This window comes from Coenobita brevimanus, chromosome 42, assembly GCF_032717465.1.
Source record: "Coenobita brevimanus isolate Jiangsu-jjx chromosome 42, ASM3271746v2, whole genome shotgun sequence".
NCBI lineage: Eukaryota > Metazoa > Arthropoda > Malacostraca > Decapoda > Coenobitidae > Coenobita > Coenobita brevimanus.
In genome coordinates this window covers 11,330,042-11,345,647 of record NC_136995.1, presented here as the reverse complement: position 1 = coordinate 11,345,647, position 15,606 = coordinate 11,330,042, and positions in this window count along the sequence as shown.

Sequence of the window (15,606 nt, the reverse complement as noted above, 5' to 3'; positions counted from 1 at the left end):
GGCTGCATTCGCTTCCTGCCTCTTTTGAGCTGGTGGTGAAAAAGTTTGTCCCGACGGTCGGTTGCGTGGCTGATACTGCTGCTGGTTAGGGTACTTGTTGTACCTCTTCCACTCAGGTTTCTGAGTGTTTTGCCCCTGGTCCTTCCACTGCGGTTTTGGACCTTGGCCATTATTCTGAGAATGGCCTTGTTGCTGGGGTTCAGTTTGAGACGGTTTCCCAGATTTATCAGGTTCCAGGTGTTTTGCTGCTTGCGAGTTTGATACCCGTATGCAGTGAAGTACGCGTCAGCCTTTTCTGCCATTTGGCTGGCATCTTTCACCTGGCAGATCTTAAGCTGTGCTATGAGCTCAGCAGACCACGACCTCTCTAGCTGTGTATGCAGCATAAGGTCAATTATCCCCTCATGCGTGGAAGGAGTTTCATCTTTCTCCATCCACTCATTTAAGTAAGCAGTGAGACGATCGAGGAACTGAACAGCTGTCTCCTTGTCTTGGAGACGAGCTCGCATGAACTGAACTTTGGCGTCGTCTACTGTGAGACCATACGCCTTAATGAGTGCAGCTTTCATGATTTCATAAGTGAGATTGTCTCCACGAATTCTGTGGTGAATATCGAGGGCAGGGCCCTCAAATAAACTAAGAAATTGGATCCGCTTAGCTGCCTCATCCAGTTGATACATGTCTGCCATGTCCTCAAAACGAGCTATGTACGGCTCGATTCGCTCGCTTTCCTTGTATGAAGGAAGCTTGATCCGTGGGGTCGCCAGGACATGTGCAGGGGAACGCTCGTGGAGCTTGGGCTGGCTGCAGCAGATGTGTCTGAAGCCAAGGAATCTCGCTTGAGCTTCAGCACTTCAAGTTCATGTTTTTCGCGCGCTTCTTGCTCGGCACGTTCGTGTTCTCGTTGTCTGTCTCGTTGTTCACGCTCGTATTCGCGCTGTTCTCGCTCTTGTACTAGCTCGTGTTCGCGCTGTTGTCGCTCTTTTTCTAACTCGAGCTCGCGTTGTTTTTGCTCGTGTTCGCGCTGTTCTCGCTCGTATTCGCGCTGTTCTCGCTCACGTTCATGTTGTTCGCGCTCGTATTCGCGTTGTTCTCGCTCACGTTCACGAGCATCATTCTCGTGCTGCTGCTCCTGATTATGCCGTGAGAGTATATACTCTTTAATTTCGGTTGGGTCCGAAAGACCCATTTCTTTGGCTTCCTGTAAAAATACGGTGGTAGCCATGGCGCTAATTTACTAAGCAAACCGAAACTGAGTACTGACTGCTTCGCAAACGAATGCTAACACAAATAAAGAATACAGACACAAGCTAGTGGTGACCAGTCTTATCTAGTTAACTGGAAAAGATTAGAGCAAAAATGCAAATGACTGGGAAGACTCAATAACTAACGCAATGGGTACGGCGGCTACCCAGGAGCGAATAAAATCGTCTGGCGTTACCAAGAATAAACTAGAGTTAAGTACTCTATTAATTAATAAAACAAAATTCACTTGCTAAATCAACGGTAAACACCAGTAAACTTGTGCCTATAAACTTTAATGATAAATACCTAAATATGAACGAGTGAGTATTATCTTGTGAATAGCTTTAGAGTTAGGAGTTAATATCCTGGAATGAGGTCGCCAATTGTCACGGGTTTTTTAAAATATCACGGTTTTTTTAAAATAAATGCTTAAATATTATTTAATTGATAATAATATTCAATAATATTAAAGAGCAGGGACAATGATTGTCTTGCTAAATCAAGCAACGATTCTCTAAGAACGAGAATTTATAAACTTTCTCGACAGCACACAGCAGAGACTAATCACTCAATTGCTGTTTATTAGTACTGTAGCCTCTGGAGAAAGTTACTTCACCCCTGACAATAAATAACTAATACTAATAATAATATCAGGTTCTTGCTGATGCTTAACTCCTACGAGGCACAACGGATTTTAAGCTTAATACACAAGACTGGTGTAAGTACCAGTTATGAAAGGCAAACGTTTATGCAAGCTAGGAGCTATATGGAAAAAAAGCTTAATTGTGGAGAAATGAAACAAGAGTTTACATTAAGCTCAAGATAAAGAACTGTTAAATTTATTGATTACAAAATAAATTTAACGTTACATTTTAAATCAAATTAATGAGATCGCACTCACTCACTCGAGCTAAATTCTTACGCCTAGGAAAAACACCTTAACTAAACTCTTAAGACTAGGAAACGAAAAGAAATACTGTCAATGAATGCTGTGTATCACCAACTAAGGTGGGAGCACTGGATAACTGTGGTCTAGTGGAGTTTGGGTACTAGCTGACCTCTCACACTGCTGGAGCACAGGACCTCTCTCCGTCATGGCAAATGCTTGACTGAATAAGTCGTGGGAAACAAAAGCATAGCACTAGGCCGCATTTTTCTAACGGTCGAGGCAAGCAGGGGCGAACAATAAAGAAACAATAGTATCGCTCAGTAGAGCACTTAGTGACGTGCATTAAATCGGTCACTTTTGAAACAGTGACAAATGTTTTGATAAGTATACCACCCAAGTGGAGAGAGAGAAACGGTTAACTGAGCGATACACAGTGAGTTTTCCACTAATAGTTCGTGGCTTCTCACAAAAGGGAAATGTCGCCAATTTGATTCGTGACACTCGTCTTCCATTTTCACGCTGAGCTAGCAAACAAGAGCCTTGTCCTCAACAACAGTCATCATACTGAGAGCATCTGTTTGAGCAATGTCAAAGAAAATATTAAGCTTTGAGACAAATTCAGATTCTCTGGCTTGCAGTGTTTCAGGTTGCCACTTATTGTTCTTCTGAAGCAAGCTGTTCTTCACATCGGTATAGTAATATGGTTCGATGTATCCAAGAATGCCCTATGTGGAACCATAATTTGATGCGCTGTCTCAGTGGAACCCTACATCATCACTGTTACCAGATCATTCGTGGTCTGAGCAACAGTGTATTATTATTTGGTACTGAGAGAGGTATATCTGGTCTATGAACATCGTGTCCTAAGACATGTGGGAGGTTTGAGTAAAGAATTTCGTTTCTGTTCTTACTTTTGTATTCTTGAACATTATATGTAGAATTGTAGCAGTTATCAGTGTGCTTCTCCGGCTTCCTCCAGATCATGGCAGAGCAAAAACAAAAAATATTTTCTTGTTCCTTTTGTCCATTGTCTAAATTAATCAATACAAATAGGACAGACTTTTTGCGGACCCCATGGTTTGTCCTTGCCTCCAAGTTTCGCTCCAAAGTATGCATTATACTCTCTCTCTCTCTCTCTCTCTCTCTCTCTCTCTTTTACAAAGTTTGTAATATTTCTCTGCCATTTCCTAATGACAAATTCACCAAAGATGTTACAGAAATTTCCCGACAGTTAACACATTCTTTTGTAGCCATTGCCAGATAAACTACATCAGACTCTGAAACAAATGATAAGGAACTATGAACTCATTTCCAAAAAAATGAAACTCATACAATGAACCCAAGAACATTGCTAAAGCTAATCACACTCTCGCCTTGTAGACTACGTCTGAACAGTGCTGAGACAAGATGTACTCTGCTAGACTTCTGTATTTCCCCTACTAAACCTCTTTCTCATTTATCTTCATTGCTGTTGTATGGAAGTTTCAGATGCACGTGTAGATCTGCACTTTAATGAGAGAAACTGGCTATGCTACCTTGTGAGACGAGCCAGAATCTGATCAGCTTAAGGTTTTTCTGGGCTTTGTGTTTTCCAAATCTATAGTTGAAAATATGATCCGCGTAATACTAAAATCTGACATAATTTTTAAATTTTGCTTATGGAAATTGATAAGAAACAAGCAATAAATCTTGAACAATTATTTTGTTGCAGACCTGTGGACTATGCAGTTCCGTTTTCTCCCAGCTACCAACTATTAATTTGCTTATTTTCAGTTTGACTGAATTTTATTTAACTGATATTATTTATCGCACTTGTCCTTCTGAATCCCGATCAGTGGCTTTTTTCTGGGCCGCCTCACCACCACCATCACACCCTGAACATCCTGGTAATGGAAGCTGTGGCAGGCGAGATGAATCAGGATGAAGACGAGTTACTGAACATTTTCTTGGTTAATTAGCAAACTGTCGGCCAGTTCACCTGCCGATACCAGTGCAGCAGGAACCAAAGCATCTGTACCTTGGCACCCTGCACAGAAGCTCTACCACTCACCTCCACCCAAAGTCCACCATTCACATCCATCCCTGGCTCCTCATGTAACACCATCTCGACCATCGAGGAACAAAAAATGGATGAAGAACAGTCACCCCTACAAAAGGTAATGAAAGAGGGTGGGGTGGTGGAATGGTGCCAGTGAAGATCCTAAGATGGGTAGGAGTGGGAAGCAGGTGCCTGAGAGCGATACCAGGCTAGACTTCTCACCTAACAACACCAGTGAGATAGTGACCCGCAACACGAAGGGAGAATGCTTGACAATGGATGCAAGGGCCTCAGGCAGGGCACCCGATACAAGAGTCCAAAATGTGATTTGTTCCATTGCCTTGGTGATTGATGTTTCTCATATCGCACATTGCTGGACTTGATTCTTCCACCTAATCCACTTTCTTCTCCTTCTCTGTCCTAATCCGTACATATTTCTTCTCCTCTATATCTTTGTTGAACAAAAATTTTAATCAGTTCCTTTTTCTTCTATGCCCCCTCCTATAAGGTTTTGTTATTCTTTACTCAGTCTCCATTTATCTCCTCATTCCTGTACCGTCAGATTTAAATCTATTTCATTCACCTTGCATTTACACCGTGTGGTATACTGTTCCTTCAATACGTTCTTTATAAGCTCTCCTGTTCTTCCATGTATACTAGGGTGGAGCTTAAAAGATGGATTTTTATTCTTCGGTCATACCCCTCGAAAATGTTCACTTACGCAAAAAAATATTGTATATATTTGCAGAAAAGCTTGAACCTTCTAGCTTAGTATTTACAGGTAGCTCAATCATCACAAAGAATACAAAAATAACAAATTTGTTAAAAAAACAAACGCAAAAACAAATTGCCTACAATTTTCTTTCCATTATGTAACATGCTTGATTGTTTATATTGATATTTATGTACAGTGTTACGGAACTGAGAAAGATAATGTTCACTTTAAGTGAGAATACTAAGAGTCACTACTGTCCCGTAAAGTTCCAGGTTCAAAACAAAAGAGTTAGGTAAAATTACAAGTTAAAGTTTAATGCACAAACTAACAACAAAACATTCAGGACTCATAAGGATAATGTAATGGCAAATAAACAGGTTAAATATATGGTTAACTGCAATAGCCTCTATTAACACGAAATTAGCAAGAGTAAATTTATCTAAGTCAGCCCTGATAAAATGAGATACCAGATAATACTCAGTGAATGCCAGATAAATTATTACAGATACAAACTATTATCAAAAATGACTGACATAAAACCCAACATTAATCAAAAACCTCACTAGGCCTAAGAATTAACCTTATGCTACACAGTACAAGAAAAAATGCAATAACACTTATACTCAAATTACACACAGCTGCTAGATGTTTGGAGACTTCTTGAGCACTCACAACAATAACAACCGTACAGGGGAGGACAGAGATGTGAACAAAATGAGGAGCAGATCTAAGTGGCAATGATGCAGAGACTGAGCTCATTATATAGGGGCCAGGAGAGCTTGATACAACTTGTAAGAAGGACGCGCAAATGAAGCCATGGGGACAAAAAGCTGAAAATCCCACTCTGAATAACAGAGAGAACGACTTACTCTACTATAACGGTAGAAGGGGGGACTGAGGCAGAACACGCTCGTGATCAAACATGCAGCAACTGTGCGTTAAAATTACACAAAGGATGATGAAATCATAGGCTATGTAACAACAGCAACAGTTTTTCACATACATATCTTAAAGGCTGTAGAAATGCAACAAAATCAGTTTAGTCCACAGGGTCCAAACAATGGCTGTCTTTTGCTGTCTGGATAAAGCAGCCGGTGCTGCTCAGTGATTTGTAATAAGAACTGAAGTTGATGCTCGTCTTTTGTCAAATGGTCATTATATTCTTGAGTTAGAGCAACGCCATGTTCAGTATGATCATTCACCACTGTCATGGCGTGGACAGTTTTTGCACCTTCCTAGACTCTTCCCGTGTCTCCCACATATCTGGATCGACTTCTAGCAATGTGTATGGGGGCTCCATCATTTCAAACAGAGTCATATTCTTGACTAAGAAAAAATCTTCAAAGATCTGGTCCTTGAATGAATTTAAACTGACACTGATTCGTTTTGTATGACCCTGGTCAACTTCATCATCCTTTGTCATTGCGTTCACCATCAGTTTTTTAAGTTCTTACTTGGCTGTCAAATAGGACCAATCCAACAAGTTCCGGTGACAGTTACCACAGGTGATTAAAACCGTCTCCTCTGAAGCCTCTGGTATTGCAGGGTTGATTGTGGTGTAAGTTGGACGTGATTTTAACAGCAGAATGTCGTTGTATGAAGCATTTGCTGCTAGGGTAGCCATTATCCAAGCCTTCAGATAAACACGTACTGCAAAAACACACTCTACTTGAAGTCCCTTTTCCTCTATCAGTGTCGGGGTGAACTACCACGAAACATCCAGATCTTCAAGAAATTAATAACGTTAGACATCCATCGAGCATGGTGCATGGCCCCAGATGCCATGAATGAGACTCCTCTTGCTGGAAAAGCTCCAAGAAAGATAATGACCAATTCTAAAATTTCCCTATAGTCATCTCTTGGCTGGTCCTCTTCCAGATGTCTAATTGCAAACTCGATGGTCCTCTCAGTAATGTCATCAACTAGCACATATATAGTGCAGTTCGCATTTCCTGTTTCATAATTATTTTGATCAACAAATGCCCAATAAATCTTTGAAATATTTAAGAACAGGAACCTCACAACATATGATACCCATGCAAACTCGAAACACAGTACCAATGACCATTTCAATGATGTGAGGTCTACATGCTAACGATAGCAACTCCTCACCAAGCTTTTAGTCCAAGAGTACACAAATGTCAACAGTCCGACCGGTGTTTGAGCTAGCTGTTTCAAAGCACATAGCACAAGCAGTGTTAGACACACCCCAGTCTTCCAGGGCTGGATTTTGCTGGACACTGCTGGTTCCACTTGGCAGCTTTGGGACTGTTGGCAACTGAGAAAGTCCTCTACCAGGAACAGTTACTGGGAGTTAATCAACCTTTCTGTGCTAGACAGGTCAGAATTAAGTTTGCCATCCCAGTGAACAAAGGTACAGGCTATAAAAATTTTTCGGCACCCTTACGGCACGATACATTATGCCACACCACACGAGACATTCTGAATCAACTCTTGAATTACGGTACGTGGTTGTTATCCCTGACCCTGTGTTGCTGGTATGTGTTAATTCGTCCGCTACTGATGAATCTAGTGGGAGAGGGAGAGAGAGATACAGGGGTACCTACCACACCACGTACTCACTCCGTGTTTAGCAGTGATCGTTGCGAAGGGTATCGGAGCAAGGGGTGCCGAAAAATTTTTGAGAGGGTGTACATTGATATGGAACTCTGCTTGTAACTCTGCTGCTTGTTTAGCCATGTGCCTCATACTCTGCCTGCAAATCGAGTTACGATGGACAGCAAGATTATCAACGCTGTGGCCTAAGCTCTTGGCGGTTTCAGGATTAACAAATGTTGCTCTCCGATCTGACATCTTCGTTCTATCTAAAGTTGCTGCAAGTTCTGGAGGGGTAACACTCTTTCTACCAAGTTTCCTCTTTGTTAAACCTTGAAATGTGCGGCCTTCATCTCCTAGGTCATCAGCTGTTTTGTACTGACTACTGCCTGGATCCTCATCACTAGAGCTAACGTCTGGTGATATCAATGCTACTATTCCAGTTTCCCTTCTTTGTATACCTTCCATTCAGTGACACCTTTCAAGATTCCGCTCCTTCATGTTTTCTGAACACTTTTCTTTTGCAGCTAATGTTCCAACAATACTAGCTGTCGATCCTCGTTGTCACGGGTTTTTTAAAATAACACGGGTTTTTAAAAATACATGCTTAAATATTATTTAATTGATAATAATATTCAATAATATTAAAGAGCAGGGATAATGATTGTCTTGCTAAAGCAAGCAACGATTCTCTAAGAACGAGAATTTATAAACTTTCTCGACAGCACACAGCAGAGACTAATCACTCAATTGCTGTTTATTAGTACTGTAGCCTCTGGAGAAAGCTACTTCACCCCTGACAATAAATAACTAATACTAATAATAATATCAGGTTCTTGCTGATGCTTAACTCCTAGGAGGCACAACGGATTTTAAGCTTAATACACAAGACTGGTCTAAGTACCAGTTATGAAAGGCAAACGTTTATGCAAGCTAGGAGCTATATGGAAAAAAAGCTTAATTGTGGAGAAATGAAACAAGAGTTTACATTAAGCTCAAGATAAAGAACTGTTAAATTTATTGATTACAAAATAAATTTAACGTTACATTTTAAATCAAATTAATGAGATCGCACTCACTCACTCGAGCTAAATTCTTACGCCTAGGAAAAACACCTTAACTAAACTCTTAAGACTAGGAAACGAAAAGAAATACTGTCAATGAATGCTGTGTATCACCAACTAAGGTGGTAGCACTGGATAACTGTGGTCTAGTGGAGTTTGGGTACTAGCTGGCCTCTCACACTGCTGGAGCATAGGACCTCTCTCCGTCACAGCAAACGCTTGACTGAATAAGTCGTGGGAAACAAAAGCAGAGCACTAGGCCGCATTTTTCTAATGGTCGAGGCAAGCAGGGGCGAACAATAAAGAAACAATAGTATCGCTCAGTAGAGCACTTAGTGACGTGCATTAAATCGGTCACTTTTGAAACAGTGACGAATGTTTTGAAAAGTATACCACCCAAGTGGAGAGAGAGAAACGGTTAACTGAGCGATACACAGTGAGTTTTCCACTAATAGTTCGTGGCTTCTCACAAAATGGAAATATCGCGAATTTGATTCGTGACATTATGCCCCTACAAAATTAAATTTTTTCCTTATGGGAAAAAAATTTGTGGATATATTATATATGTACACATCCTAACTCAGTCACACAAGATTCACACTGTGGTGTGTGTGCTATCCTGCTACAGGAGAAAGTCGCAGTCGCCAGTGAGCGAAAAAACCTCGTATTTACGTTAATAGAAGCAAAGCTTGAGGGAAAAACTCCGTGACAATGGTGAAAATCCTGTACTCAGGTCAAACTGAGCGAAAATTCGCTACATTTACACTGACAACTAATTGTTGTGTAACGTGGTGTATGTAATACATGCTGTAGGTGTGACAGTTGTAGTGTAACTGTACCTACGTGTAAAACAACACAGTAAATAATAATATGGCGACGACGAAGGCGGAGGAGAAGAGGCGGCAGCGTGCGGCAGATGATCAGCTGGCCCGCACAGCAAAACTGCTACGCCCATTGCTGTACCTGCAAAATCAATTGAGGTGGAGCATCAAAAGTGTCAATGAGACAAAATTTTATTATGTTACAATTACTCTCTCTGCCTAGCAGTCAGTGCCACGACGTACATTCGAGGTCGCCATTAATTATAGCACACGATTATGGTCGGCAAGTTGAGAATCCTTGTGCAAACTCGGGTCTTCCATAGCCTCGAACTGCACACGGGTCCTCAACCTGTGCCTTAACCTACAGTACTTATATTAATATCGGGAAGCTGAGAATCCTTGTGCAAACTCGGGTCTTCCATAGCCTCGAGTCGCCTCTGCGGAGTTCTCTCTTGTTCTTCCCCCTTAACCTACAGTACTTATATTACTATCGGGGAGCTGAGAATCCTTGTGCAAACTCGGGTCTTCCATAGCCTCGAGTCGCCTCTGCGGAGTTCTCTCTCGAACTTCCCCCTTAACCTACAGTACTTATATTAGTACCGGGAAGCTGAGAATCCTTGTGCAAACTCGGGTCTTCCATAGCCTCGAGTCGCCTCTGTGGAGTTCTCTCTCAAACTTCCCCCTTAACCTACAGTACTTATATTAGTACCGGGAAGCTGAGAATCCTTGTGCAAACTCGGGTCTTCCATAGCCTCGAGTCGCCTCTGCGGAGATCTCTCTCGAACTTCCCCCTTAACCTACAGTACTTATATTAGTACCGGGAAGCTGAGAATTCTTGTGCAAACTCGGGTCTTCCATAGCCTCGAGTCGCCTCTGCGGAGTTCTCTCTCAAACTTCCCCCTTAACTTACGGTACATAATATGTATGTACAGGCCCTGGACATACTGTGTCCTGTGGGGCCAATGGGCGAGACGTCAGGTCTGCACCCACTTCACCACTACCCTGTCTCTCAACTGACTCAGAGATTACAGGTGTGGTTACGAACGGCACAGGAAGGACATGTCCCTGATTAGTGGTGTTACTTTGACACACACTGCAGGAACGGACAAAATTATCTATGTCTCGTCCCATCCCTGGCCAGAAAAAGTCAGCTCAGATACGGCCCTGGGTCTTCCTTTTGCCCATGTGACCTCCTGAGGCTAAACAATGACCCCATTGTAACACTGCTAGGCGGTACTTGGCGGGAACGACAAACTGCAGTTGAACCTCGCCCTCGGGTGTTCGTGACTCACGGTAGAGCCGTCCTTGTTTGCGAAGGAACTTGGCTTGACCTCCCCGTGAATACTTAATCACTCGACCCTTTTGTTTGTTCCGCACGGTAGCAAGTGTCGGGTCAGAATGTTGTTCTTGTACAAGTTGACTACACATCAGATCTTGCGGCGATTCAATTATCACTGGAGTGACACAGTCTGGAGCCTCAGCCATGGCTCGTGTTACCGCAGCAGCCGAAGTCTGAGTAGCGTCATCATCGGAGCAACTATCCTTGACTCCGTGAATGTTGCCTACAATTAGGTCAAATAAAGGTTCTGGCATGACAACTGCAAGTGTCGTACCAGTATAAAATGGAGATGCCACCTGGATACATGCCTCAGGGAACAATCTCACTGATCCATCAATAAGGTTTGCATGGATCTGTCGGCCTGTATACTGCTCAGGCCGAACTAGACTCTGCTTGACAGAGCAACCTGAGGAACCATTATCTCTCAGGACCTTCACAGGAATGCCTCCCACAAACCCTGGCTGAACAAGGAAGGTACTGTCACCTGTGGGAGGGCCTGTGGAGGAAGCAGCTAGCCACTCATGAGGCTGCTGAGTTGATGCGGCAAACATTGTGCCTTGCGATTAATATTGGGAAGATGGAACATTGGCCATCTGTGGAGGGGGGTTCACTGTCACTGTGGGACTAGTGAACTGTGGGGGAGTACCCATACTTGTAGGGACGTGACCACCGTGCTGCTGCTGAGGAATGAAGGCTGCATTCGCTTCCTGCCTCTTTTGAGCTGGTGGTGAAAAAGTTTGTCCCGACGGTCGGTTGCGTGGCTGATACTGCTGCTGGTTAGGGTACTTGTTGTACCTCTTCCACTCAGGTTTCTGAGTGTTTTGCCCCTGGTCCTTCCACTGCGGTTTTGGACCTTGGCCATTATTCTGAGAATGGCCTTGTTGCTGGGGTTCAGTTTGAGACGGTTTCCCAGATTTATCAGGTTCCAGGTGTTTTGCTGCTTGCGAGTTTGATACCCGTATGCAGTGAAGTACGCGTCAGCCTTTTCTGCCATTTGGCTGGCATCTTTCACCTGGCAGATCTTAAGCTGTGCTATGAGCTCAGCAGACCACGACCTCTCTAGCTGTGTATGCAGCATAAGGTCAATTATCCCCTCATGCGTGGAAGGAGTTTCATCTTTCTCCATCCACTCATTTAAGTAAGCAGTGAGACGATCGAGGAACTGAACAGCTGTCTCCTTGTCTTGGAGACGAGCTCGCATGAACTGAACTTTGGCGTCGTCTACTGTGAGACCATACGCCTTAATGAGTGCAGCTTTCATGATTTCATAAGTGAGATTGTCTCCACGAATTCTGTGGTGAATATCGAGGGCAGGGCCCTCAAATAAACTAAGAAATTGGATCCGCTTAGCTGCCTCATCCAGTTGATACATGTCTGCCATGTCCTCAAAACGAGCTATGTACGGCTCGATTCGCTCGCTTTCCTTGTATGAAGGAAGCTTGATCCGTGGGGTCGCCAGGACATGTGCAGGGGGAACGCTCGTGGAGCTTGGGCTGGCTGCAGCAGATGTGTCTGAAGCCAAGGAATCTCGCTTGAGCTTCAGCACTTCAAGTTCATGTTTTTCGCGCGCTTCTTGCTCGGCACGTTCGTGTTCTCGTTGTCTGTCTCGTTGTTCACGCTCGTATTCGCGCTGTTCTCGCTCTTGTACTAGCTCGTGTTCGCGCTGTTGTCGCTCTTTTTCTAACTCGAGCTCGCGTTGTTTTTGCTCGTGTTCGCGCTGTTCTCGCTCGTATTCGCGCTGTTCTCGCTCACGTTCATGTTGTTCGCGCTCGTATTCGCGTTGTTCTCGCTCACGTTCACGAGCATCATTCTCGTGCTGCTGCTCCTGATTATGCCGTGAGAGTATATACTCTTTAATTTCGGTTGGGTCCGAAAGACCCATTTCTTTGGCTTCCTGTAAAAATACGGTGGTAGCCATGGCGCTAATTTACTAAGCAAACCGAAACTGAGTACTGACTGCTTCGCAAACGAATGCTAATAACACAAATAAAGAATACAGACACAAGCTAGTGGTGACCAGTCTTATCTAGTTAACTGGAAAAGATTAGAGCAAAAATGCAAATGACTGGGAAGACTCAATAACTAACGCAATGGGTACGGCGGCTACCCAGGAGCGAATAAAATCGTCTGGCGTTACCAAGAATAAACTAGAGTTAAGTACTCTATTAATTAATAAAACAAAATTCACTTGCTAAATCAACGGTAAACACCAGTAAACTTGTGCCTATAAACTTTAATGATAAATACCTAAATATGAACGAGTGAGTATTATCTTGTGAATAGCTTTAGAGTTAGGAGTTAATATCCTGGAATGAGGTCGCCAATTGTCACGGGTTTTTTAAAATATCACGGTTTTTTTAAAATAAATGCTTAAATATTATTTAATTGATAATAATATTCAATAATATTAAAGAGCAGGGACAATGATTGTCTTGCTAAATCAAGCAACGATTCTCTAAGAACGAGAATTTATAAACTTTCTCGACAGCACACAGCAGAGACTAATCACTCAATTGCTGTTTATTAGTACTGTAGCCTCTGGAGAAAGTTACTTCACCCCTGACAATAAATAACTAATACTAATAATAATATCAGGTTCTTGCTGATGCTTAACTCCTACGAGGCACAACAGATTTTAAGCTTAATACACAAGACTGGTCTAAGTACCAGTTATGAAAGGCAAACGTTTATGCAAGCTAGGAGCTATATGGAAAAAAGCTTAATTGTGGAGAAATGAAACAAGAGTTTACATTAAGCTCAAGATAAAGAACTGTTAAATTTATTGATTACAAAATAAATTTAACGTTACATTTTAAATCAAATTAATGAGATCGCACTCACTCACTCGAGCTAAATTCTTACGCCTAGGAAAAACACCTTAACTAAACTCTTAAGACTAGGAAACGAAAAGAAATACTGTCAATGAATGCTGTGTATCACCAACTAAGGTGGGAGCACTGGATAACTGTGGTCTAGTGGAGTTTGGGTACTAGCTGACCTCTCACACTGCTGGAGCACAGGACCTCTCTCCGTCATGGCAAATGCTTGACTGAATAAGTCGTGGGAAACAAAAGCATAGCACTAGGCCGCATTTTTCTAACGGTCGAGGCAAGCAGGGGCGAACAATAAAGAAACAATAGTATCGCTCAGTAGAGCACTTAGTGACGTGCATTAAATCGGTCACTTTTGAAACAGTGACAAATGTTTTGATAAGTATACCACCCAAGTGGAGAGAGAGAAACGGTTAACTGAGCGATACACAGTGAGTTTTCCACTAATAGTTCGTGGCTTCTCACAAAAGGGAAATGTCGCCAATTTGATTCGTGACACTCGTCTTCCATTTTCACGCTGAGCTAGCAAACAAGAGCCTTGTCCTCAACAACAGTCATCATACTGAGAGCATCTGTTTGAGCAATGTCAAAGAAAATATTAAGCTTTGAGACAAATTCAGATTCTCTGGCTTGCAGTGTTTCAGGTTGCCACTTATTGTTCTTCTGAAGCAAGCTGTTCTTCACATCGGTATAGTAATATGGTTCGATGTATCCAAGAATGCCCTATGTGGAACCATAATTTGATGCGCTGTCTCAGTGGAACCCTACATCATCACTGTTACCAGATCATTCGTGGTCTGAGCAACAGACTATGAACATCGTGTCCTAAGACATGTGGGAGGTTTGAGTAAAGAATTTCGTTTCTGTTCTTACTTTTGTATTCTTGAACATTATATGTAGAATTGTAGCAGTTATCAGTGTGCTTCTCCGGCTTCCTCCAGATCATGGCAGAGCAAAAACAAAAAATATTTTCTTGTTCCTTTTGTCCATTGTCTAAATTAATCAATACAAATAGGACAGACTTTTTGCGGACCCCATGGTTTGTCCTTGCCTCCAAGTTTCGCTCCAAAGTATGCATTATACTCTCTCTCTCTCTCTCTCTCTCTCTCTCTCTTTTACAAAGTTTGTAATATTTCTCTGCCATTTCCTAATGACAAATTCACCAAAGATGTTACAGAAATTTCCCGACAGTTAACACATTCTTTTGTAGCCATTGCCAGATAAACTACATCAGACTCTGAAACAAATGATAAGGAACTATGAACTCATTTCCAAAAAAATGAAACTCATACAATGAACCCAAGAACATTGCTAAAGCTAATCACACTCTCGCCTTGTAGACTACGTCTGAACAGTGCTGAGACAAGATGTACTCTGCTAGACTTCTGTATTTCCCCTACTAAACCTCTTTCTCATTTATCTTCATTGCTGTTGTATGGAAGTTTCAGATGCACGTGTAGATCTGCACTTTAATGAGAGAAACTGGCTATGCTACCTTGTGAGACTTGAGCCAGAATCTGATCAGCTTAAGGTTTTTCTGGGCTTTGTGTTTTCCAAATCTATAGATGAAAATATGATCCGCGTGATACTACAATCTGACATAATTTTTAAATTTTGCGTATGGAAAGTGATAAGAAACAAGCATTAAATCTTGAACAATTATTTTGTTGCAGACCTGTGGACTATGCAGTTCCGTTTTCTCCCAGCTACCAACTATTAATTTGCTTATTTTCAGTTTGACTGAATTTTATTTAACTGATATTATTTATCGCACTTGTCCTTCTGAATCCCGATCAGTGGCTTTTTTCTGGGCCGCCTCACCACCACCATCACACCCTGAACATCCTGGTAATGGAAGCTGTGGCAGGCGAGATGAATCAGGATGAAGACGAGTTACTGAACATTTTCTTGGTTAATTAGCAAACTGTCGGCCAGTTCACCTGCCGATACCAGTGCAGCAGGAACCAAAGCATCTGTACCTTGGCACCCTGCACAGAAGCTCTACCACTCACCTCCACCCAAAGTCCACCATTCACATCCATCCCTGGCTCCTCATGTAACACCATCTCGACCATCGAGGAACAAAAATGGATGAAGAACAGTCACCC